Consider the following 26,235-nt stretch of genomic DNA (forward strand, 5'->3'; position numbering starts at 1 on the left):
CCCATTGCAACTGCAGGTGACGGTGGCAGGGTTATTGTCTGCCCGGTGAAACACAAACAGCTCCCCAGCTCTGCCTGTCATCATGAATCACAGCAGAGCAGTAATCTTTCATTAGAGCATTCAGCACTAATTGCTGGCAAAATGCCACGTGCCTATTTTCTCATTTTAACAAAACATTTATGCATGAAAGATTTAATGCCAGGTATCAAGCATATCATTGTAAATTTACCACTAATTAAGCCTAATTAAAATAATTAAATGGCTGTGGAGTCACAATGTGAATTAAAATCACATTTCCTCTTGTGTGCGCGCCACTCTTCTTGCTGCCCTTACTTCGAATTTAAGATACAAATACTTTCCTATTCAGATTCATGCGAAGTGTCTGTGTGGCAGAGGGGATTTAATCATTAAGATAATGCTGCGATTTGATGGTAAGTTTTTCAATTTCAGGACCTCTTGAGATTTTTCTTTATCTGGATGAAGTATGGACAATTTGACAAATCTGTTCCTCCAAGCAGTCGCTTGCTTTTGCATATTCATTACTCATTGGATTTTTAATCAAAGTCGCTGATGGACCCTTTGCACCACAAATAACTCGGTCATGAATAATTGATGGTGTTTAGCTGCGGGTTGGTGGGTGCGGGGGGCTGCTGCGCCTGGCCCGCTGCATGCACCACATGGCGCTGCAGATGTTCGGGTTTCACATGTGCACAGCTCATCAAACCCAGAACCGAGCCGGACCCCTGGGCGGGCGCCGTCCCTCGGCACGCCATCTGCTTCCCACCCCGCGCGGTGAAAACAAACCTCGGTGAATTGTGGGAGCCGGGTTTGTTTTCCTGCTGCCGGTGCACGAGGCACTCTGCCTCTGGTTTCTCCTTTTTTCCTGGCGCTGGAGATGCTCTAGCTGGAGTTTCAGCCGCGTTTGCACAGCTGTGGGTGACCAGGGGATGCTCGGGCTGGGGGCTCCCACTGCACCAGCCTCTGCTGAGACTGGGGTTTCTCAGAGAAACACACACCCTGGTGCCAGGACCACTTTCCCCCAGCCTTGGCAGATGCCCCCACACATTGCCCACCCATGGTGGGTGCTGGGGACCCCCGATGCTTGTGGGAAGCCTCTGCCCACTGCTCTGTGCTTGGCAGGGACCAGCCTCCTCTGCCCCAGCATGCACATAGGTGAGCATCCCGGCTCCTCCAGCCCCTCCATCGCCTCCCACACCCGTGCTGGGGCTGGTTACCCATGTGGTATGGGGTGCCTGTCCCACACATGCCTCCGTCATACCCCTGATGGAGGGAGAGCCTTCCTCCCATCCCAGAAGACCAGTGGTTATAAGATTGCCAGGTGTTATTCTTTCTCACCCCCTGCGTTTAGCTGGCCTGGCCACCACACTGCAGGCAATGCAGAGGATGGTACACACTGCGAGTTGGTTAAGGTGCTGGAGGAGCTGGAAGAGTTGGTTTCTTATCACTGAAACAATTAAATGTGAAATAGTTGTGGTTTTGACCTAAAAGGACATGAGAAGGGGACTCATTGAACGACCAAAGACATCCCCAGCAGCCCCGAATTGCCGGGAAGACTCCGACCATGTTTTCATCCTGCACGGCTCCCTGGAGCAGAGGTGGGAATGGTGGATGGGGTCCCCTGCAAAAGCCCTGGAGCACTGGGAAAGGGCCCCTCTGGTCACCCAGGGAGGCAGAGGAGAGCCTTCCTCCCTGAGTCACCCCCTGGCCTCTGTGGAGGCTGGATTAAACCCTCTGTGCTTCAGGTCTACTGATCTCTGGGATCCATGGGGAAAATGAGAAGCGGCTCAGGGAACAAGGGGAATCTTTGCTTCAAAGGCGTTCGGTTTCTCCTAGAATCGTTAGAATTGTGGAGCCTTGAGAATGCAGCTGGCAATCTGCTCCCAGTAACACGCTGTGTTACTCAACAGTTAGGAGGAACCCAAAAAACCAACCTTGTTTGCCCTGTCAAGAGGTTTTCCCTGCCGTGGTGCCCAGGTGTGCGTTTTGGTGCTGCTGCCGTGGTCTGTGCGGTTGCACAGTGGTGCCCCAGCCCTTCACCAAGCTGCAGGGATGTCAGGAGCAGCTCGGCCAGCTGTGGCCAGCTGCTTTTGCAGTGATGTGTGTGTCACTTTGCTACCAGGTGTAGTGACCTAGAGCCTGGGTCTGCGGGGACAAGTCCTTTGTGTCCTTTGGAGCATCATCCAGCTGCTTCCCCATGCCACCTTGCGCAGCCAGCGGGTGTTTCACTCCCATTTGTGCCCTTTTTGGGGAGCTCAGGAGCAGCGGGGGCCAGCACTGCTTGCCAGGGCTTCGCTACTGGAAACTCCTTGCTTTCCTGGTGCGGTCAGAGGAGACAGACTTGACAAGGGCCTTCTGCTAGGAAAAGATGTAGCAAACATGTGGACACAGACCCCTGGGGCTCGATGTTTGCCCAGGGATAGTCAAGAGTCTCAGAGGTAAGCTGAGGGGGAGCTTCTGGATGTGGCACAGCATGGGAGGCTGCAAAGCAGTTCCTTCTGCTCCTAAAATCTCTGAATTTATCCAGGACGGAGTCGTACCAAGTCTCATGTCAGTGTGTGTGTGATGGAGACGGAGAAGGTCCTGAACTGGAGCCTGCTGCTGCAGATGTGATGGCTCTCTGTCACTTCCAGGATGCTGAGCTTGGAGACTCACCCTCTTCCTGAACCTCATCCTCGTCCTCAATGTAATTAGCAGGCGGTGGCAGCCCTGACAAACCTCTGCCGGCAATGCACAGCCCGCCTGCTGCTGGTGGGGATGCAGGCGCAGCCGTCCTGCTGTCGCTCTCCCAAAGGCGTTTGTCAGTTGGTGTCAACTGTGACACGCAGGTGCACGGTCTGCCCTGGCTCAGGTCTCAGCAGCCATGTGGCTCCTTGCTTCCTCCCGCCAGGCACGGCTGGGAGGAGGAGTGTGGTCCCCAGGGGGTGTCACGGACATGCGACCGGCAGCCTGCGTGCATCACTGCTGGGTGCCGGATGCCTCTTCAGCGTGCTTGAATGCAGATCGGGTACCGAGTCCTGATGTTTTGGGAAGCATCACTCAACCGTGCCAGGAAGGCTTGGCAGAGCCTGGAGGTCCGGCTGCTGGACTCAGCGGGTACGTGGGATGGTCACAGTTGCCTTACAGAGCCAAGGCACATCCCTGTCTCCATCGCACTGGAACAACCTGACCCATGGCCTGAGAAGCCCAGAGGCTGTAAAACACGGGTGGTGGGGGGGGTTGTGCCGTGCGGGTTGCTGGTGTGTGGGGAGAGCATCAGCCACCCTTCTCTTCTCCTGAGGAGCGGGGCAGGAGCACGTGTTTTGCAGCCATACCGGTCTCTTGTCTATTTTTTTTGCAAGAGGAAGGGTTTGATATTTGTTATCCCGCAGTGCTTATTCAGACAGGCAGCCTGGCACTGGGATCTGACAAGGAGGTTGACAGGGTAAAAGGAGAGGGAGAAGCAGGAGGCTGGCCGGGGCGGCGATGCATTATTTACTGCTGCTCTCACATGTGTGGTCTCAGCCAGGTCTCCGATGTGGCATAATGGATTGCAAAGCCCCTTTGTATGCTCGGTGTGGCCGCTGCTGTATTTTAGACTTGAGTAATTCAAGTAAACCCTGGGCAATGCTCTGCGCAGGCTGATTAACCTTTTCTTTCCCAGGAACTGACTCATTTTCCCTCGCAGCGTGGTGCCCCTCGCCCTGCACCCTCAGCCCGCCCTGGCTGCCAGGTTTTGCCGACTGGCCGGGGAAGGGGCTGGGTGGAGGAGGGTCAGTTGCCTGGCACTGCAGTCCCTGCAGACCCCAGCAAAGGAACAGCAGATTGGCCCTATTGCCGTACCCTGTAATCCTGAATAAACTCCCCTAAGCCCCTTGGCAGTGCTGCCTGCTGCAGGCAGGGGCACGGCGGGGGCAGTGGCAGTGGCAGTGGCAGTGGCAGTGGCAGTGGCAGTGGCAGTGGCAGTGGCGGGGGGAACAAGCGAGGGGCAGGCAGGCACCAGCACCAGATCCGGATGGAATCGATATCCCACTCTAGCAGGACTGACATCTCCCAGGCTACAGCGTGGGAGACTGATCTTAAATTGGAAGAACCACGCGTTTAACCCTCCTCCCACCTCAGGCTGCAGAGGAAAAGCGAGGGAGAGTGGAGGTTCTGGGAGGTGTAAGGGGACAGACAATGAGCCAGGGTTTGGGGACAGGCACGAGCCTGTGTTGCATGTGCACCCCGAATGTGGGTGACACCCCGTTCAACCTGGGAGCTCGCCTGTACCCACTGAGCTTGCGGTAACGCACCGCTGCGGAGTGCTGCTCATTTATCTCCTTCATCTCGGGGGGTTGCAAGATGAGGTTGTATTTCTCTTTTTATAACCCAGGGAAGAAGTAGTTGGGTTTTTTTAAAAAAGAGAGAGAGAGAGAGAGAGAAAAGAGGTGTTGGTTTTCTGAAGAGAGCTGCCTGTAATTGTGTCTGTGAAGGTAGATGCTCTGCAAGCCTACAGGGAAAAAGCCCCTCTAGGTCCATAAATAATTCAGCTGCTCTGACATAGACTGCAAGCACGTTGGTGGAGTTCCTCTGCTGTAGATAAATCTATTGATCCTTGTTTGGTGTGAATCCTGGAGACAGAGCTTCCTGTATGGACTCTGCCATCATCTTCCTGCAGCAGCAGAGGAGAATCTCGGAATCCGCCTCCTCCCAGTGATGGAGGTTGCACAGCGGCCATGAGCCACCATCCCGCTGGGGTCCAAGAAGCACCCAGTGCCACCCGCCATCCTCTGCTCCTAAGGGCTGTGTCGCTGAAGTCCTATATCACCTCTCCTCTTAACTATAGGATGAATAATTAACTCTTCTGGCTAATCACTGTGGAGTTTTGCACACTGAAAGAGAGCACTTCTGCTCCCTGTTAAGAGAAAAATGTGGTATTATCCTCTCAGCTTGACAGGACAAGCAGTGCACAGAGCTGCCTGCCATCCCAGTGGCCATGGCAGCATCTTCCTACCATGGCAGCATCTTCCCAGCACCACAGCATCCTCCTGCCGCAGCAGCATCCTCCCACCGTGGCAGCATCCTCCCAGCACCACAGCATCCTCCTGCCATGACAGCATCCTCCCACCACTGGAGCCATCTGTGCTGGGTAAATACTGCACTGTAGAGCCCTGAGAGGAGGAAGAGCTCTCCTGCACCCCTGGGCAGCTTGTTTTCTTGCTACAGCCCAATCCGCAGAGCTACAGCATCCCTTAGCAGGGCACAGTGCAGCAGAGTGCATGCACAGAAATCGGTTGTAAGCCCCCAAAGGGCTTTAAATTCAGGCTTTAAATTCAAAAAGGGAGGAAGATGGTGAAAAGCATCTTTTTCTTGTTTCCTCAAGTGCAGTGGCTTCTGAGTTACACAATTCAGTGCAAGGGTCCATTTTCCCCGTTGTTTGCTGGGCACGGTGTCCTTCCCTAAGCGATAAAACTAAGAGGAGCCCTTGCACAGACACAGGCGAGTTATTATAAAGGTATTCCAAGTTACCTCTTCTGGCACAGTTCTCCTCCTCCTTGTTGAACGCACTGAGAAGACTCAACTGCTTCAAATGGATTAAGCATTTGGTTTTACTTGGATTAATTTTTTTTCCATGAATATAAACCATTTTGCATTTCAAAATCCTTCAGCAAACAGAGCAGTTTGTCTTTGTGTTTGCTAATTTAAAAACAAATATTTGCCTGCCAAGCAAATATAGTCTCTTAGGATGTGCTATTAATAGGATAATTAGGCAGCCGGTAATGAAAAGGATTGCTGGTAATTATGGCAAGATTTGTTTTGGCATTTGAAGGCAGAAAGGGAGGCTGAAGTGCTAAAATCTACCTTAGAGTTAATTAGTGCTATTAGAATACACCTGAAAAAAATAGGCCAACTAATGAACACTTCAGTTTATTTTTAAAGAGGCCACGCAAAGTTTTTTTTCTGCCAGATATTTAGAAAGAAAACAAAATCCTCTTTCTTTCAGGTTTCCACCAAGTGTTTCGCGTGGGATGAAGTGTCCCTCCACGGCGGGATGGAATCGCTGGGAACCCCCCGGAGCAGCCCAGCTCAGTCCCCAGCAGCTCGGGGGGCCCCTTCTGGCCCCGGCAGGGCTTTGGGGTGCAGGTTTTGGCCCCGGGGGGTTGCTTCCACGGGGCGCGGGGCAGTTGGGCTGAGGTTGGTGTGGAAGGGGCAGTTTATTTCCCAGCAGGGCAGAAACCTTTCTGTTATGTAAAGCCTCCCCTCGCTCACAGTTGAACTTTATGTGCATTTGCTGGTATACAGAAAAATGCGGCGGCTGGCCCTGGAATGATTAATTAGAAAATTACATTTATATAACCCTCTAATCTGTATTTGTGTGTTGCCAAGGGCAGAGACAGAGGTAGGGGAATTACATCCAGATTAGCTCCGAGCCAAAGGAAGCCCAGATCTGAGATTATTTTGAGGGCAAAAACTGTAAAATTGTATCAGTTTGGGGGAAGAGAGCCAAAATTAGGGTTTTTTCCTTAATTCTCCCCTCCCACGATTAAAAAAAGAGAGAAAATGAATGGAGCGAAGTGGTGCTTTTCAGGGGTTACTGGGTAACAGCCCCAGAGCCTGCTCTGTAAAGCAAGAGGTGAGTTTATAGAAAAAGCTTATTTCCAGCTGAACATGGCCTTCAGTTTCCCAAACAAAATTGCTTTTATTCTTCTCAACATGTGTTCAAAAAGATTAAAGAGCTGTAAGCTTGCACAGCTTAATAAGAGTATGCATTAGAAGAGTGGCCTGGAACGGCAGCGCAGAACAAGTCCACCCCAGTTTGGGGAGGATTTGAAATCCTGTTTATTGAATTATAAAGAACCTTAAAGGATAAAGGATATTGAAGTAGGGATTTTAATACTTTGTGGTATTTGGGGGAGTTATTCGATCACAACAAATCATTTAAAAAGTATTTTGTTGAGGTGGGGGTGGTATGCCAGCGGAGTGCGAGGGAGCAGGACTGATGATGAAGAGTTAATTGAAAAATAGGACGTGGCTGTGATTGCTGGATCGATTTGGAATCTGATCTCTATAAAGAATACATTTTCTCTGTAATTATATGGACAAATTAAAGACGAAGCCTAAAGGCTTTGGTAGATGCTCTATTAACTGCAAAAGTCAAGTGCAGCAGAGCCCTGCGTGGGTTTCCTGCTAGGAGGAAATTTTGGGTTAAGTCAGTTCTGGAAGGCAGATGTAGCTGAACGCGTATTTTTAGTGTGTCAATCAGGATGGTATTTAAGTTCCTAATAAGATCTGGGGATAGGCAAATCGCCTGAAAGCAAAAAAAGTGACTCAAAGCCCTAAAATTGCACTCCGGCTCTGGGGAGGCTGGAGGTTGACCCAGCGCTGCTGGGGCTTCGCCTCGCTTCCTCGCGTCCCCTCCATCCTCCGCGGTGATGTGCACTGGCAGGAGCGGGATTAAATACAGAGTTCAGGGTTTGCTGGATGGGTGGATTTGCAGTTTCTAAGCAGCCCTGTTGTCTGTGATAACTTATGCTGTTCTGCTCCGTAAGAGGATTGGGCAGATTAAATGAAATCATGAGACATGCTATGCAAATTACATCCCAAATCTGATTTTCTGTTGGGGATTAGGGTTAAAATATTGGGAACTGTAAACTTTTTCCTCCTCTGGTCTAGAGGGTGCACTTTCCAAATGAGTCCGCAAGTGTCAGCTTGAGAGTCCCAGCTGGTTCCTTGGTGTTTTCAAGCCCGGTGTTTAACAATAATAAAAATAAACCACCCCTCTGGCACTTTGTACGGAGCCTGGCAGCTCTCACGCTGTCTCCCGTGTCCCGCCGATGGGGTAATCCCCCTGCAGCACCCCGGGAGCAGCCCTCAGCCTGCACCGGGCTGTCTCTGGATACCTGCTGCCACCCCGCACCGGGTGTGCGGTGGCTCTCAGTGGCTCCGGCCACCGGATCAGCGCCCAGGCTGGCACCAGGTTAGTGTTACTGCTAACCACCTCCGCGCAGCCGGCTGGGGCACCGGCGGAGAGGAAAAAACCTTTCGAATATCCCCAGCACTGTGACCAGTGATCTGCCGGAGCTGCACATCGGGTTACTTTACGTCTTTCTCATCTCTTTGGCCCCATGGCCAGGCAATGAGTGAGGGATCGGTGTGGGGAAGGCACGAGCAGCCCCCGCGGCTCCCCTGTTCACAATGCCCCCGGAACGGGTCTGGTTTTCAGGTGCTGCCAGTTCCTTACGTGACAGCTGGGCAGGGACCAGCCCCGGCGGCACAGCGGGCTGGGACCAAACCGGGCTTCCCGCATCGTGTTTGCTCATGGGACATGTTCCTGCCACGCACCCAAAAACTGGTGGAACAGAGCAAATAGAAAGGAAAGCAGCTTTGGTATGACCTTGAAACATCACAGGGACCTGTAGAGGAGTGAAGGCAGGGGGGTGGTTAGCATTGATAATATGCAGCTGTGGCCTTGCTTGGAGGGCAGTGGGTTGATTGACATGGATGATGGGCAGCTGTAGCTCATCCCACAAAGTGGTTAAATAGCCCTGAGGAGTGTGGGGGAGGGGTTGGGTGGAGAATTTGGATGTAGCAGAGACAAGGACCTGAGTGGTCTGGCTTCTGGAGGAAGGAGAAACAGCATAGACAGTAGAAGCTGACCAATGGTAAAGCCTTGTTGTAGCTGCTAGTTTACTTGTGCTGCCACAATTGGTGCCCCGTGTGAGACAAACTGATTTGGACTCAAACTGCAACAGGGACCTGTTGGGTCAGGCGTGATGCTGGTAGGTATGGGAGGAAGAGGCAGAGTGGGAGATAGAGCTGGCACCAAATCTTTGAGTAAATTAATAAATAACAATAAATCTGAATCTTTCCTTGACAGAGTAATTTGCAATGGAAAATTGTTTTTGGCCAGTTATGATTCTCCATAGGGTTTGGCAACCAGACCTGCCAGCACTTGGGTGTATACTAGGGGGTGAGTATATAGAGCTTCCCTATAGCATGGTGCTGTATGGTGTGATGGCGCTGGTGTGTGTGCGGGGGTCTGTGCAGCAGCCCAGGGACATCCAAGCCCCCACAGGTGCTGCTATCCCAGCTGAAAGTGATGATTGCCACTCTCCGTGGGCAGGGTGAGTGCTGTGCCCTCAGATTTCAGCCCTGGGGTATAAGAAAGGGGCAGTGGGGACAGCCCCCACCCCCCGGTTTCCCCAAACACTCTCTCCTGCTGTTTGCCCTTCCTGCACCTCTGCTCAGGCTGAGCCTGGGTATAACTCAAACGTCTGACTGGCCACTAAGCCCTTTAGACATCCTCATGTTCGTTAGGCTTCATGATTTTTTTTTTTTTTTTGTTTTCTTTTTAAAACCCCTGCACTGCAGCTCGTGAACAGCCTGCCCCACTGGCCCCTGCCCCTGTGGGGAATGGCTCCATTTCTGCAGTGGCCACCGGGGCTGTAAGCCAAAGCCTTTCCCATTAAAGCTCAAAACGACTTGGGGAGACCTGTGCAGATTTGGGGCTCGCATGGTGTTCCATGGGGTTTGTCAGGATGTTGTTGGAGCTTCTAGGAGTCAAGTTCCTCTCGGGTGGACATTGCAATGCAGCCAGATGGTTGATTGTGCTTCATTTTGGAGGTTTGCTGGGCTCATGCTCGGCTTCTTGTGTCTCGTGGGTGCTTCTTCATCTACAGTGGTTTCTGAGAGCAAACCTGGGCTTTGCCATGGGGAAAGCCTGGAATCGGTGTTGTGGGAGGAGAGGTGCAGGAGGGAGGACCCTTCCCCTTGGGCTGCAGGGTCCCAGGGGAGCAGCTCAGCCCCAGGGACCACACAGCCATGCTCTGGGAAGGGATGGGGATGGTTGCAGCCAGCAGCAGGTCCCCACCCCCATGCCATGTGGCACCAAGCTCCTGCCCCCTTGCCAGCCTGGGGAGAAGATGCTGCCTGCCCACCCCGGGCACCAAAAAGCTGCTTTTCAGGGCATGTGCTGGGAAGGGACTGCTACTGTGTCGCTCCTCCTGCAGCCCAGGCTTTGGAGCCCTTTCAGGAGCCTGGAGGGCTCACACCACCCCAAAGAGTGTCCTCCCCGGTCCCTCAGACCCCCTTACAGCCTGCATCCATCGGGGAGCAGCGCAGAGGCTTTGCAGAACTGCACGCCCAGGCATCTTCGAGGTAGTCTCATTGTAAGGGTGTGTTTGAAGGGAGAGGGGGCCTGGCAGGGCAAAAACAACAGCCACAAAAATAAAACACTCTTCTCACCATGTGCACTTTGGTGGGCACGAGGGGCTTCACCAGTCCGTCGGTGTTTGATGTCCTGAGGTCTGGGGTGAAAAGCTGCTTCACGTAGCATGGAAGACGCCGGACTGTGCTTTTTGGCTCCTACACACTGTGTGTTTCTTTTTAAACATTTCCAGCCTGGTTCAATTTGTTTTCTATTACCATCAGCTTCGGTGCCTGTGCAGTTTTGTTGATCAAAGCAGAACACATTGGCTGACATCGAAGCGCTTCCAAAAAACGGGGGATGGGGGGGGGGGAAGACGGCCTCTCCATGAACTTGCTGGAAAAACAATGTACCTTGGGGCTGCCTGGCTGCTAATGGGGTGTTTTGGAAGGCGCTGGCCCTTGGTGGGACCTGGTGCCATCATTTCATCACAAGCAATTAAAACTGAGGCCAAAGCGGGTGCACGCCTGGAGATTTTCCCCTCAGCACAGTGCAGCTGCGTGCCCTGCACCCATGTGCAATGGCCTTCGGTGGAGAGAGAAGGATTCCCATGGAAGAAGTGTGGTGGTCTCCCACTGGGAAAGGGCTGTGATCCTGGGGGGACCTTGCTGCCCGTGGGCAGGCTCCCCACTCTGCCGCTGCCGAGTTTCTCAGCTGCGCTGTCTGGCCGGGATTAGGCAACATTAGCAGCCGCAGTTGAAGGTTTCCAAAGGCAGATGTAGGAGCTGGCATCACCTTGACGTTTTTATTTGGTTTTTTGATCCATTCCTGGAATGTAAATTAAAGCAGAGGAAAAACATATGGGGCCAAATCCTGCCGCTAGATACGTGGGCACCCATCCTGCTGGCTCCCACATCAAGGGGGCTGCACCCGATGCTCTGCCAGCTCCGGCAGCAGCTGCTCATGGTAGGGAGAGATGCTAAAGGGTTTGGGATCCTGGGAAGTGGATCCCAAAGACCCTGGACTCAGAGGCAGGGCTCCCCCCTCCCCCTGAAACCAGGATACCCCTGTATCCCAGATTGGATGTGGGGGGATACTAGTTTCAAGGGAAGAGGGGAGCCCTGGCCAAGGGGGATGCAGCATGGAGGGGATGCAGGACCTAGGGATACAGGAGGGAGAGGATGTGGTACCCAGGGATACCATCAGCTCCCTGCTCACTTCTGGTTTCTCTGGATGAAGATGCCATTGGTCTGTCACCAGGAGGAGAGCCAGGATACATAAAACCTCTTCTCGACTGGCTGCTCTTGCTTCCTGAGCTGCTTTGGGCTCCAGGTCCTCCTCTCCCTCCAGAAAGTTTTGCTAGGTTTGTGCATGGAGAAACCAGCTTTTGCAATGGGTTTCCCCAGGCTGATTCGCTGCACAGCTCGGGGAAAGAGGCAGCATCTCCGCAGCATTGGGATTCATTTATTCAGTGTCTCTTCCAGTTAGCGTGACTTAAGCATCCCTAATACTTCATGTAGGAGATGGTACTGTCAGGGAGAGCAGTACTGTGAGCTGTACACCTTCAGCATCCTCCAGAGTGTGTTTAAGAAGCTGACACTAAATAAATAATACTGGATGAAGATGCAGAAGTGCTGTTTTCAGGTAGTAAATTGTGGTGTTCAGCTGTTGCCTGGCATTTCTCCCAAAGTTTCCATACTGTCTGCGATCTAATCAACCCAAATGCACTTCTTGAGCAGAAAAGCTTTTTTCCCAAAACTGTGTAGGTGCAAGCAGAAGCCCTGTGTTGCTCGGTTTCATCTCTGCTGCCCTGGACCAGGGTGTTTGCAGCCCAGCCGATGGGGGAGCAGCACCACGGTGTGGGCTGCGGGCCGGGGGTGGCTCGGCACCCTGGAATTGCAGCAGCCAAGGAATGGGCAGCAGGAGCTGCTGCAGTGCTGGCAGACTGTGGGTGGCCCCAGGACAGGGGTGAGGTGCTGCCCGAAAGCACTGACCAGGGTGATGGCTTTTTGGGGTGCCAGGACTGTGGCGTCACCCAATGGGGGCAAACCAGCACCCCGGTGCCACACTGCTGATTCCGGTGGAGCTGTTCCTTTGCTTCCACAGAAGCCTGCCTCCCCTCAGTATTTTTTACCTTTTTCCTTTTCAAAAACCAGCGCTGTGATACCGGGTTTGTGTGTCAGGCTGGTTTGAAGCCGGCCAGTGCTTTCAGATTTGGGTGTCTTGAGGTGATGTCCTCGAACTGCCACCCTCCTTCCCATGGCCAACAACTGCTCGCCCAGCCTGGGTTCTCTCCAGTTTCCAAAGGCACTTTGTTCTGGGTGCTGGAGCAGTGCTGAGCGTGGGGGGTCCTGCCGGGGGCTGGGGTCCTGCTCTGCCGGCATCCTTGGGCTCCCATGGGTGTGAGCTTTCCCTGAAACCCTGACCTATGCTGGCCACCTACCTAACGGGCTCCAGCTTGGGCTCCGTGTTTTGTTGCACTCTATTTTTTAATGGAAGAGACCTTTTGGTCACATTATTCAAGTACAGGATTAAAATGTAACTGTCTGAATTCAAAGGTTGCTGTAAGCTGCGGTCCCCCATGCACCTCTGATCCGCCCTAGCACTCCAGCAAAGTCTCTCTCCAAACCTACTTTAAATTATTCCAGAAAATGGCTTATTGCTTCTTTTGTGTCTTGCAAATTTACGGGGGGAGGGACTTTTTATTTTCCTGGATTAATCATCGCAAGGGGAGCATAAAGGGTAAGTCGTAATAATGGGGGTTTGAATTAAACTTCTAAACTTCAAGCCCCTAAGCCTAATAAGATTAGAGTGTGCATACCTCCGGACCACATTAAAAGGTCGCGTTTGCTGCCTGCGCCCTTCGGCAGCGTCCCACACCAGCCTCCCTTTGCACCGTATTAAATGGGACCTTAATGAAAACTTCCAAGGGATGTTTATATTAATTCCAGAGGCAAAGCTAGCAACACAAAGGATGCACAGAACTGATGCTCTGGTTTGGGGTGAAGCTCAGCACGACCAGGGGCTGTGTTTGCGGTCCAGCTTTAGGTTTTTCCAGGGTGGCTTTGCCACCAGGCTGGGCAGCTAGAGGTGGAGGAAGGGCTGCTGTGCCCAAATATCTTCCTTTTGAGTCTATATTGGTTCTGTGTTGTTAGATATTGAGGTTTGCCACTTCTATCAGAGAAAGCTGGTAGGTGGACCTTATGAGGAAGGATTTATTTGTCTTGTCAAGTCATTTGGTGACATCCATTATGGGGGCTCCCCATCCAGGGGGTCTCATGCCCATCTGAGGCTGGCATGTGCCTTTTGGAAAGCCCTGGAGAAGAGACTCAGCATTTTGTTTCCCTCTCAGTGGTAGGAGATAAAATCCCGTTAGCATCCTGCTACTGGGAGAGGTGCAGGTCCTGCTGGTCTGTTTAATCTCCAGGATTTTCCCCTCCAACCCACAGAAAAATGTATTTCTCTTAACCTATATTCAGAGGCAGTAAAGGAGTTTACGCACTGTGGTTTTTCTTCCTGTCAAACAGACTAAGGAGATTACTACACTGCAAATCTGATATAAAAGATTTCTTTTAAAGTCACTGATAGAGCTCAATAAATAATGAGCTCAGTGTCTGAGACTGCTTCCCAGAGATATTAGGCTATAAAAAAATTTAAATGGCTGTTACTTAAAGTAAAAAAAAAAAAAATAAAAAAAAGAAACAAAACCCAAATGGTAGTGTATTGCATAAAAACAATACCAGTGGGAGAAAATGTGAAGTTCTGTCTACAGGAAAAAGAAACATTTCAAATTGCTATCTATTCACACCTGAATGCATAATGAGTTTGAGCTGCAAGTTTACATACATTTGCAGGAAGAAGAGTGTGTTTGAAAGAGAAAGTCAAGAATTTGCGTCTCATTTCCAGGAGACGGCAAGAAGGCTGCAGAAATGTTTTTATGCATAGCCTGCCCCTCGCCAGCGGGTCTGATGGAGGCAGAACCGAGCCCTGTGGAGTACGAGAGTCCTGCAAAGGCAGCAGATAGAAGGGGTGTTTCAAGGGGCGCACAGCAAGAGCGGGATTCTTTCCTCAAGAAACTGAGGAACGGTTTCTCCCTATGCTTCAGGGTCAGGCTGGGGCATCAGGGAGCGAAGGCTGGAGGAACCTTCAGTGCATCCGCCCAGCTGTGGCTGAGCAGCGAGGAAGGGGCAGATGCCCAAAGCAGGACCCCCAAAGCCTGGGGTGTCCCCCTGCATTCTTTGGGGCCCCTTGCTGTGGGGGAGCAGCACGCTTGGCTGCCTCACACCCCAGAGGGAGCAAAGCCAGCTGCCCTGGTTGACAGGAGGTCCCAAACCTCCTCCGTGGCACCAGGGATACCTCCGAGCAGCCTCCTCTGGTGCCAGGGCAGGTGGGTACGAGCCACCTTCTCCTCCCTTTGCTGTGCAGTGCGGCTCAGCCTGGAGCGCAGCTTCCATAGGGGAAAGTGGTTTACTTATGGCTGGGAACTGCCCTTGGAACACCTTTGTATCCTGACATGCAGCCCCCGAACAGGACCCCCTGTGCAGCAACTGCACTGATGTGACTGGGGAGGATTTTGAGCTGAAACCCTTTCCATTCCATGCTTCCCAGAGCTGTGCCAGGCATCCCTCCATTCCACGCATGTGGAGCTGTGCATTCCTCCTTTCCGTGCACACCGCTGCTGTGCCAGGCATCCCTCCATCCCATGCCCAATGGTGGCATGCCAGGCGCACCTCGCCATCACCCCACGGGATCCTGAGCCACAGCACCCAGCTTGGTGGAAGCCACATCCCACAAACCTGCCAGCACCCCACGCCATGATGCTGGCCGGTGGGTCGGGGCTGTTTTGGGGTTGGGGGCCAGGAGCCAGCCAGGCTTTGGGGCGAGAGCAGGGATCAAAGCCTCCCTCCTATTCGCCCAGTAAAGCACATGGCTGGCTGAGCCTTTGTGTCGGCAACCGACTGCCAAATGGCAGGGCCACGGGGGTCGGGGCGGCAGGGCGGCTGCGGAAGGTCCCCATATGCCAGGGAGCGGGGAGTGGGCTGCCCGAGCCCCTCCGGCCAGCTTGCGGGCCATGCTTGGCAGCTGCGGGCTGTAACTCCTTATCGCCCCTGTCAATAGGATTTGCTTTGTGTCGCTGGGAAGTCGATTAGTCCACCAGCATCCAGCCTTAACAGGGAACTAACTGGAAGTGTAATTAAATGTTCAGAAGAAATGAAACAACACAGAAGGATAAGCATCTGCAGGGGTAAAGCCTGGCGATCACCTCGCCCCGGTATTTTATTAAATGCCGCTTGGTGCTCAGCCAGATTTAGCCACAGCAGCAACATGGGCTTGTCTGCGGGACTGTGACCCGCGCCGGCGCTGGACTTTGCTTTTGGGGCTGTTTCTCTGGGGTTCATGCCAGCCCTGGGGCACTGGCTGCGGATGCAGGGAGGGCTCCTGCCCCTCGAGTGCCACAGCCCTGCCAGGGAAACATCACTCCGAGGGTCTGGTCTGCAGCTCTGCTGCAGTTGGAGTCATGTCTGATAGCCCAAAAAGGGTGGCTTTTTTTTTTTTATTTATTTATAAACAATAGTTTTGCATCTTTGTGTCAGCAGCGATGACGCTGATGGTTGCCACTAACAGAAAGTTACAAAACTTTCGCTATAAAACAGCACTAAAAGCAAAAACTTATTTTTCTCTCTATTTTGTGGCAGTTAGTTATCAGTTAAGGTTATCCCCTCCTCCTGTTTGAGGGCAAACAAATCAGCACGTTTCAGGGAGCAGCTTGTACCTGACCATGTTGTGGGGTGCTGGGAGCCCCCAACCTGGGGTTCTGCAGCTTGGGCACACCTGCCTGGCTGGACACCGGGGGGGAGGAGGGGGGGAGGAGGAGGAGGTGGGGTGGCAAGGGGAGGGGGGGTGCAGCAGGCATGGGGAACATCACCCGGCAGAGCAGGACCCACATCTCTGTGGGGAGGGTGGAAGAGGTAAAGGGGCCGCAGGGGCACGCTGCAGGATCAGGGCCACCCAGTTTGGGGTTGGCAAACCCACACTGGTTGCCCAGATAATCAATAGCCTCCTTCCTCCTAATGTACAGGAAATGTGGCTTCTTTTTTTCCCCTCTCCCTCTCTCTCTCTCTCTCCCTCCGTTTTTGCTTTTTCTTTTAAAGGATGCATGCATTGCATATCCATTTTAACCCAGCCTGCCCTGGGGGATTTATAGCCTCTCCAGTTTTATTGTTGATACAGATCTTTATCTGCCCTGGGCTTATAACTGACATTTAAATTACACTGCAAACAATGAATCAATATTTATGGATTACTGGTCCAATACATTCGCCAAACGAGTTGTTATGGGATTCTGTCTCCCGGCAAACAGGACAATGAGGTCAAGGTCAAGGCTTTGTCTAATGAGAAATAGGCACAGACAGGAGCTGCCAGCCCAATATTGACTGCCTAATAGGAATGCATTTATGTTAGTCATTTAGCCGAATGTATTGAGCTCTTTGTTAATTTTCTCATTCTTGTCATTTTCTCTCTGATAATTGTTCATAATTTAAAGCCCCCAGCCCGGAGTGTTTCTCCCTGCCCGTAGCAACCTGGAGGCATGGGGAGAAGGGCTGGATGCCAGCGCGGGAGCAACGCCCGCGCACGCTCACGTGCACGCACACTCGCACACACGTGCACGCTCCTCTCGTGCACACCGAGTGCAGGCTGGCATTCCTTGCATTTTTTTTGTTCTTCCAGCCCTGTTTTTCAGTGGGAGCGGGGAGGGTGGGCAGGAGCGACCGGGGTGGTTATCAGCATCGGCAGCTGTCGGGAAATTCAACCTGGACTCCAAGAAACCAGAAGAGCCGAACTCGTTCCTGCGCTGCTACAAACCCTTTCTGGGTTTCAGCCTCAGATGGGAGCTTGCCTGCTTTTCCTCATCTGAAACCAGGAGTCAAGCTGGAAAAAAAGAACATGGCCTTTTTTTTTTTCTCTCGCTTTTTTTTTTTTTTTTTTTTTACTTTTGGGGATTTTTTTTGGCACTGTTCTTATGTAATTCCATTGCATACCGTGCTTAGTTACCCGCTGTCTTATAGCAGCAATAGTACTGTGGCTGCTTGCTGACTGTTTGCACTTCTGTGCCACTTCGGGTTTTATAAATACTGGTTTATTATGCTTCACGTGCCCCTCAGAAAACAGAGGAGTACTCTGTTTTATTGATGAGAAGGCTAAAATTTCTTAAAATTCAGCTTCTGGTTCCCAAAAGCAGCGAGGGGCTGCCAGCTGGGGGCAAACCCAAGGTCAGCTGCCTGCCTGATTTTCCCACACAGCTTCTCCAGGCACGAGTGGGTGAGCATCCAAGGGCACATGGCAGGGAAAAGCCCGGCGAGCTGCCTGTGCACACCGTGATGCTTGTCCCTTGTCCATCGCCACCATGATGCCCACCATGATGCTCACCCCTTCAGCCACCACCGTGCATGCGGTCAGGGCTGCGTCGGGGCTGGGGGGCCAAAGCTGCTGCAGGAGAGGAGCCCCCCGGGGAACTCAAGCATCACAGGGGCATGGGGCAGCGCTCCCCAGCTCTTTGTACCCCCCCAGGCCAGCCCCAGCCCCCCAGGGAGCTGCACTCTGAGTAGGAGGGGGCAACCAGCGGGGCAGAAGGGAAAGGGGGGGCTTGGGGTTGGGTGGTGGGTTAGTGGGGTTTTTTTGCAACTTTTTTTTTGGAAGCTGTGTTTATCCCCCTTGTTAAACGCCAGATGAAAACTTTCAGGCCTAAATTAGTTTTGTCCTCTTCCCTTCGTTTATTTACATTATAATAATCCCACGCCTGCGAATTGTGTCAATTATTCTTTCCTCTGGGCGAGCCAAGAATTCTTTGTTCCTTGCTAGTTTACAAAAGTGAAATATAGGTGAGGTTTAGGACCTTTTAATCCTCCTATGTAATTACTGTTCCCTGCAGACACTGCAGCATTTTACAATCGCTGCGTGTAGCTGCTGGGCTCAGATTAGACACACAAAGTCCCTTCACTTCATCAAAGGTTTCCTTATCTGCCCAAGACAGCGAAACAACAAACGATCCACAAATCTCGCAGGACCTGGTGTTTATTTGACCACCGCCGAAATAAATAAATTTGCTGTAGCCAAACACGCCGGGGCTGGCGGTTTCCCTGAGAACTGGGGCTCGGCAGGCGCCTGGGTGGGAATTTTCAAGAGCGTGAAGGGCCAGGGACTACAGTGGGCTTTTGAAGTGCTTTTTCCACATTTTATGAGCCCAAATGAGGATGAAACTAAAATGACACGAAGAAATAATCCCCCATTCAGGCCTGAAAGGATTATTCTAATTACTTTGATTATTAAAGATCAGACAGATTTTTTTTTTTCCCCCCTTCTTTTTTTCCAGCCTACGAGCAGAAGTAAACCAACCCCGAAATACAAATCCTCGCTGGGAATTGAGGAACGTCTTAAGTAAACAGCGGGAACAAACGGGCTGTGTGATGGATACCCAGGGTCCAGCAGCCGGGCCGGGGGGGCCCCTTTGTGCCGGGCTCAATAGGGGCTAAACGCCCCCCGAGACCCCGCTCCGGCTCCCGAGCGAGGGGCCGCGTCTCGCCCCTTTCAGATGCAAATGCGAGTGGGTTTCGCCTTTATCTCGCCAGTAAGATGGTGGTGTCAAGCTGGGCCTGGATGAATAAAACGGAGAATTTATGCTTTATTGAGATCTGGGGTGGGTTGGTGGGTTTTTTTTCCCCCCTGGAGCCTGGCTCCCGCCCTATGCCGGGGAGGAGTGTGCAGATGGTGTCCCCCGTCCCCCCTCCCCCCGACCCCATATTTATCACCCTGCAAAGGCTCACTGGGCGCGATTCGTTTAAGGACTCTGTTTGTTTCTGCTGATGAGGACTGTTAATTTGCACAGCGGTCTCATTAGGCCTAAACCACCAATTAATTTCTTTTGTTCTCATTAAACGGCTGATTCCTAAACATTTCTGCAGCCACAATGGATGGCTCAAAGCCGCAGCCCCAGCATCCTTCGCAGCGGGTACCGCGCTGCAGCACCCGCACCGTGGATGCACTTGATGCTCTCGGGCCCGATCCCAGCCTGCAAACCCTGGCATTAAATGCATCCATCCTGTCAGCAGCCGCATCGCCGAGCTGGAAAATGAGCATGCATGAGTCCCGGGGCACAGGGGAAGCGTTTGCCGAGTGGGCAAGCCAAAGCACAGAGCTTTTCCCATCGTTTCAACATGTCAAAAATGAGGGGGTTGGGTTTTTGGTTTTGTTTTTTTTTTTTGCTCTGTGCTTCATTATGGTTTCATCTGATTACGGGTGAACCTCTTGGTTCAGGCCAAGAGGAGCTTGTGGCTTGTGTTTTCCAGCTTGGCCACACAATTTGCAGCCGCATTGAAGAGTCCTTGACTGTCTCTTAGCGAATTAATGCCAGAAAGTGTCAGCTTTTGTCTGGTAGTGACGCTAGGGCAAGTACTTAGCCTCGCTTGACATTCCTGCAGTTTAGGCTTGCTGCAGAGAATTAAATACCCAAGGTGAGACTACAAAACAGTTTGTCTTCTACCAAAATACGAAGAAATAAATATCCCACACGGTCGAGATAACCTTTTTGCAACAGCCTTGCACCAGAACCTGCTGCAATTGGAGCACTTTCTGGAGCACTGGGCTCACTCGCTCCCTCTCAGAGTATTGCTGGGATCTGTTTTCCTGTGCCGTGGCTGTGCATTCAGGCACAATTGCTCCTTTAAAGCCACTGCCAGGGGTGGGAGCACAGGGGGGGCTGCGTGTTCCCCTCCAGCAGCAGCAGCGGAGTTGGTGCTGGAGCACATGGCATGGCGCAGCGCTCAGCGGTGTGCCCACATGGACCCTTCTACTTCTTTCACTGGGTAGCGGTGACTGTGGGCTTCCCTGTGTCAAGATTTCCTTTCCTCTGCTGTGCACACTTTGTTTTTTCCCAGCAGTTCAAAGCTGCAGGGAGGTAAAATAAGAGAGGAGCAAATGCAACCCTTCCCTGTCAGTTCCTGAGCCCGACACATCACCCCTTGCCTCGCCTCGGGTACAAGGGTACAAACACTGATTTTTGCCCATTGGTCTGCAGTCACGGCTGCTTTTTTAGGTGCTTTTCTGTTAGTTGCTCAGTAGTAGTGGACAAGCTCCCACCAGCAGCCCCTGCTAACATCAGGGCCAGGTGGGGTATTGCCCTTTGGAGACCTTGATGTGGGTAAAACCTGCTGCGGCAGCAGCACCAGAGGCTGCAAGGTCCCTCTTGAAGCATTCTTGGCATCTGGGGAGCGCTGGTGTCCCTCACACTAACGGGGCACTGGGGCAGCCCAGGGGTGGTCCAGGGGACACTCTACATCCTGCTGTAACATCTCCAGCCTGCAGCCCTCTGGGGTGCAGCCGGTGCCTGTCTCCATTTCTAGCTCTCCTCACAGCTGCTGGGGTTGCAGAGGGGCAGAAAGGGCAGCACAGGCTGTGCCACCCATCCAGCTGCTCTGGAAAGGAAAAGGAGCCGGAAGCTGTCCCTGATCCCTGCAAAACCTCCAACCTGCCTGCCTGGTCGGCGCGGTGACCCATGGTGGCATCGGTGGAGAGCTGTGGGTGCCTGCTGCACCCTGGGGAGACCAATGCCCAACACTGCGAAGCAGCCGGATTGGCACATACTCCTTCAGGCTGATGGAAACAGGCATGTGTTTGTTTTTAAAAATGAATTTGGGGAAGGGCAGGTGGGGAAGGAACGTAGAAAGGGAAGACAAGCAGAGTCCTGGTGATGCGGATGCCTGTAGTGGGTGGGCTTGGTGTGAGCCGGACCCCGCAGGCGCCATGCCGAGATGCCACACTCTCCAGGTGCTGGGGCAGCCTCAGAAGGGACTGTCACCCAAATGTGTGCCCAGCCCAAACCAATTAACCTTTTTAATATAACCCTATACTCATGTGGCTATCCGTTACAGCTAATTTAGAAGAGCTGTGGCTAGGTATAATTACTGCCAGGTCATAAACAGGTGGTCTCCCCAGAAGGGGATGGGGATGGGGGGTGGCATGCAGGGACACGGAAGGAGTTACAGCCCCAGCTTCCCACCACGGAACATTGTGTGAGGGTTCAAAAGCAGTTGACGCTGTCAAACAACAATTGCTTATTGTGTTTGCTGGGTTTGCCTGGATTTACGGTGTCGTCGTGGCCCGCCGGCTGCTGGGGAGCGCAGCGGCCGCCCGGCAGTGCAGGAGGGGTTTGCAGTGCCCTGGGAGGGAGCAGAAACCCTGTCCTTGTCTCACTGGGGCCAGGGGACCCTGGCAGGGTGATGCCACCTCCAAGCTGGGATAATGCTCAGCATCCATCGAAGCGAAGCACCCGCCAGGTCCCCGGCATGTCCTCTGCTCCTGCTGTTATGGACGTCAATAAAATTCTGTTGTGGAAACAGCCTCTTCCCCGGCGGGTCTGCCCGGTGCCCCCACGGCTGCCGGTGGGTTTCTCCGGGCAGACAGCGAGCTGAGAGCCTGCGCTGGGGATGACTTACACACGTACAGAGCAATTTCCATTTGTCTCTATTACCTGGAAGAAAGGCACAATGATCCTTGAAAAGGGCCCCTTGTTGGGCCGCACCACCACTCCTTCCCACGTTTCCTGTGCCTAATGAAGACAAATGAACATTATCTTAACCTGTTCCAGCAATTCCCGGTTCCAACCAGCACTGGGAGGACAGGCAGTAACCCTTTGCTTGCTGCACTGCCTGCACCAGTGCATCAGAAGGAAGCCGGGCGTCCCCGCGAGGGTGCCCAGAGGGGTCCTGGCTCGCTGCTGTTTGCACCACAACCAGGGCTTTGCTTTATGGCTCTTGAGCTGTTTTCTCTCATTCCCCTTGCTGGCTTTGTTGTAAGGCCAGAGCTTCAGCTCAGATTGAGTTCCTGCTGCAAATGGTGCTTTGCAGCGTAGAAGAGCAGCTCGGTCCTTGCCAGGAGGGCAGCAGTCAAAGACCATTCCACGTAACATCAGGAGAGATGGGAAAAGTACTGAACCCAAACCCACAAACTGTTTACAACCCATGGATTAAAGGCCAGCAGAGACAAAGCTGGAAGATGTTTCGGAGCAGGGCATCCTGACAATATATTCCTGATCTGCAGGAGGAGGATGCAGAAAGGGCAGAGGTGTTCGATAGCTGTTGGTCGGGTGGTTGGGAGGAAGCCAAGGGTTGGGATCGGTGGTTGGTGATGAAAGACTTCCCGGCCCCACAGTACCTCACATGAACGTTAAGCAGTTGCTAAACCCGGGCGTGTGGAAATCAGCAGGTCCGGTTCAGCTGCAGCCAAGGAGCTTTGAAAACAGTTGGCCAAGGGGAACGGTTGGGCCATTAATGTTGATTTTCAATAAGTCTTTGAAGACCGGGGTGGTTCCGGAGGGCTGGGAGAAAGCTAATGTTGTGCCGGTATTTTAAAAGGGCAAACAAGATGACCCAGGTAATTACAGGCCTGTCAGGCTGACATCGATCCCAGGAAAAATAATGGAACAGCTGATATGGGACTCAATTAATAGAGAGTCAGAGGAGGACAGTGCAATTAATGCCAATCAGAGTGGATTTATGGGAAACAGCCCTTGTCAAGCTCTTGTGATATGTCCTTGATGAGATTACAACTTTGGTGAATAACCATAAACGTTAAAGCGATGGGTTTCAGGTCATCCCCAGGTGCTGGCGTGCTGGGAACCCCAATAATGTGAAGGCACAGAGGGTGGCCAGGGGTCCCGGGGGTGCTGGCCTTGGGGACCACTGGTCATGCCCACCAGTGACCTGGGGGAAGAACAGATGTTGTTGCTGGGGGGTTACACAGAGTCTGAAGGGATGGGGGCTTGCTGAGTGAGGTGCAAGCGGACCGTGTATATTTTAACCCAGCCAAAAGCAAAGCCCCTCGTGTAGGAATGGGGACCGACGGGTGGAGGAGGGACCGGTGTGGGTCACACCACCCTAGAGCAGGTTGAAGTGCTTCAAAAGCACGCCTCGGGGCACCTAAAACTTGTTGCCTGACCTAGGAGGAAACACAGCACTTGCAGGTTATTTAAGCCTGCTTTCAACCTTTACAAGCTCAGCCAATTTTGAATTTAAAAAACTGAAAAAAACCCACTGTTTATAAATGCAAAGGCTAAATTCCATTTTGGAAATGTCAGAAACAAAACGTTCTGGCATCTTCAAAAGGAAAATCTCTATTCAGGCTTTTATTGTCAGGGAAAAGCTCTCGGCAGGTTTTGTACTGAGTCCCTGGGGCTGCTGGTGGCGTGGATGCGGCCAGGCTGCTCCCACACGCACCGTGCAGGTGGGCATCTTGGAAAGGTGGATTTGGGGGATCTTTGGGGCTGGGGCTGGGCAGGGGCTGGCTCGCTCCTGGCTGAGTTGCAGGAAGGGCAGAGCAGCTCTGCTGGTCCGCAGCACACGTCTCCCTGCCTGTGTACCCCCGCAAACTGACCTGTTTATGGGGGCATGGTGGCAGATGGGCTCCTATACAACTGCAGATACTCCTCCTGCTGACCAGCCTGATTAGTAATCAAGATGCTGCTGTGCCCAGCTCCCAACAGGCACTTCTGGGGAACCTTTCATTTAAAATATTAGGCAGGTTATAAAAATGTCACTGATGATTTGCTCATGTTTTCTAAACTGTCGTTAAAAATTTATAGTCGGGACGAAATGCAAAAGAGGGAGGGGAAAAAAATAAAAACCCTGCATGTTTTAAGCTGAGCCTCTCCATAAATTAAAGAGATTTGCTTTTGAGGGTGGTCTGCAGAGCTGCGTGCCAAAATTGTGTGTGTTCAAAGAGTGAGGATCATGAGGTTAAGTGTTAGGAAAGGGGAGGGGAAAAGCAACTTATTTAAGAAAGCGGTGCATAAAGCAGGCAGAGGTCCTTGCATCTGCCAGGGTGTCTGCGCAGTTTCTGGGCCAGGGAGCGGCGCAGGGGGTGGGACGCCAGCTAATCCCCGCTGCCCTCCCATTAGCATGCAAAGCTGTGGTCTTGCTTTGAGGAATTTTCGAGCTGCTTTGGGGGATTACTGGGACGTCAGCCGGCGGGGCTGCAGGATCAGGCTGCAGAGGGACAACGTGGCGCAGACCTGCTGAGCAGCACCTTCCCACCCTGTCCTCGTCCTCCACACCGGGATGGGCCTTCGGGCACGCAGCAGGTGGGGATGAAGACCTTCATAGCCAAACCCGTCCCTATTTCTGCTGCCAGAAGCGAGCCAGCTGCGAGGGAGCATGGTTCCCACTCACAGCCGGGGTCAGACCGCTGCTCCCTCTCCCAGGACGTGCTCTCATGGCTTTGCACAAGCTGGGCGAGCTCAGCTCTTGCGCCGCCTTGGACCAGCCCTCGGTGGCTCCGTGCCCTGGCGAGCAGCCGGGTGGTTTGGTGGCTCGGGGGAGCTGTGTGGCAGCTGGGGCGCTGGCCCTGCTGTTCAGATAGCTCCTGTTCTGGGGAAGGTATCTGCCAGAATACAGATAAAAGTCATGAAAGCTGGGCAGGGGGGTGTAAGCGCTGTGTCTGGGTGCCGAATGGTTTTGAAGGAGCATCGGTGTTTTCGGGAGGAGCGGTGACCTCCAGCACAGCCAAACCAAAGCTCACCAGCGGCACAGCCTCTGCCACATTAGGGGTGTCTCCCCTTCGTTCTTGCAATGTTACTAGGAAAAATACCTCCAAAGGAGCCCCAAACCACCCACGAGCCGCAGGGGGGGAGTGGGGGCTCACCCGCTGTGCTGAGGTTATCTTGGGGAGCCAGCTGAGCTGGGTGGGAGCTCCCTGGCTGGGACAACAGCATGGGGGAGCCTGTGAGGGAGCACGCAGTGGGGACTGCCCCAGATGTTGTTTCCACAGATGTTTTGAGCTTTCAGATACTGCGCAGAGCAGAGCAGCAGTGGGTGGGATTGAGTCAGCCCCAAGGAGGACTTTGATAGCTACAAACCCACAGCACTGCTGGCCCCGCAGCGGTGTCCCCCCTGGGCAGGGTGCCCCCTGTGCGTGCGCAGCCTGGGGCATCAACGCTGCCACCCCCAGCCTGCTGTCCCCCTCCCCAGCCCTCTGGGGCAGCTGTGGGATGGCCACCCACCATGGCACAAGCCGCCCTGGGAGCCGGAGCTGATGTCCGGGCTGTGATGCTGCAGTGTGACCTTGCTGGCTTTGTTCTTCATCTTCCTTTGAAGCTGTTTTTTCAGAAATTTCCTGACTTTTATAATTTTGCCTCCTACAGAAGAGCAAGCTGGAGGCAGCCTGTGGCTTTGCAGTTTGTCCAGCAGTGATCAGGAGGGCACCACCAATGCCAGTGTGCTGTGCCGTGCCATGCCGTGCCATACTGTGCCTGCTGGCCTTGCAAGGACCAGGCAGGGTCTCCCATACCTGCTGTTGGTGCATCTGATGGACCATCATCCCACTTGCACGGTCCCCTCTCCTGCTGACCTTGTGAAGAAGGTGGGCTCATCCCTGTTTTGAAGTTTTGCACCTTTGCATTCATTTCTAATATCCAAACTATCAGAGAAGTGTTATGTGTATGAATTGAGCGGTGGTACACGATGCTGGTCCATCACCTCCCCCTCCACCCCACTTGGCAGGAGGGCTGAGGCCTTAAAGCTGGTGTTTCACAAAAATGAGTGGTTAAGGAATGGAGGGAGACCCACCGTGCATGCTGCCTGTGGGACCACTGACCCTGCCGGGAGGGCAGTGCCCCCAGGAGCAGCTCTGGCCGGTCCCCCCGTGCCCATGCCTGCCCCTCTTGGTACCTGAGAGCGAGCGACCCTCCACCAAGCACAGCTGGGACACCGAGGATGTGTCCCTGCCATGCTGGGCTCAGAGTAACGAGCATTCATAAATACCGCATCTCTCAGCATGTTGTGGGCTCGCTGGCTCCCCCAGATAGGCTGTACCAGGGGATAATATATTTATCTGCAAGTAAGGTATAAGGCCACAAGTCCAAAGCTACAAATCCTCACAAGTGAGTATTAATGGATTATGCCTCTGCAATCCATTGCATGTTCTAGTTATACAACAAAAATTGGGATAATAAAACAGCTCTTAGTGTCAAAATGTAATTAAACTGCTTCAATACGCCTTGAGAACAGCACAGCTGCTTTGTGCTGCCATAAAGCATTTTAAAACTGCTGGGCCATTTGCTT

Source organism: Falco biarmicus, chromosome 7 (assembly GCF_023638135.1).
Source record: "Falco biarmicus isolate bFalBia1 chromosome 7, bFalBia1.pri, whole genome shotgun sequence".
NCBI classification, from domain to species: Eukaryota; Metazoa; Chordata; class Aves; order Falconiformes; family Falconidae; genus Falco; species Falco biarmicus.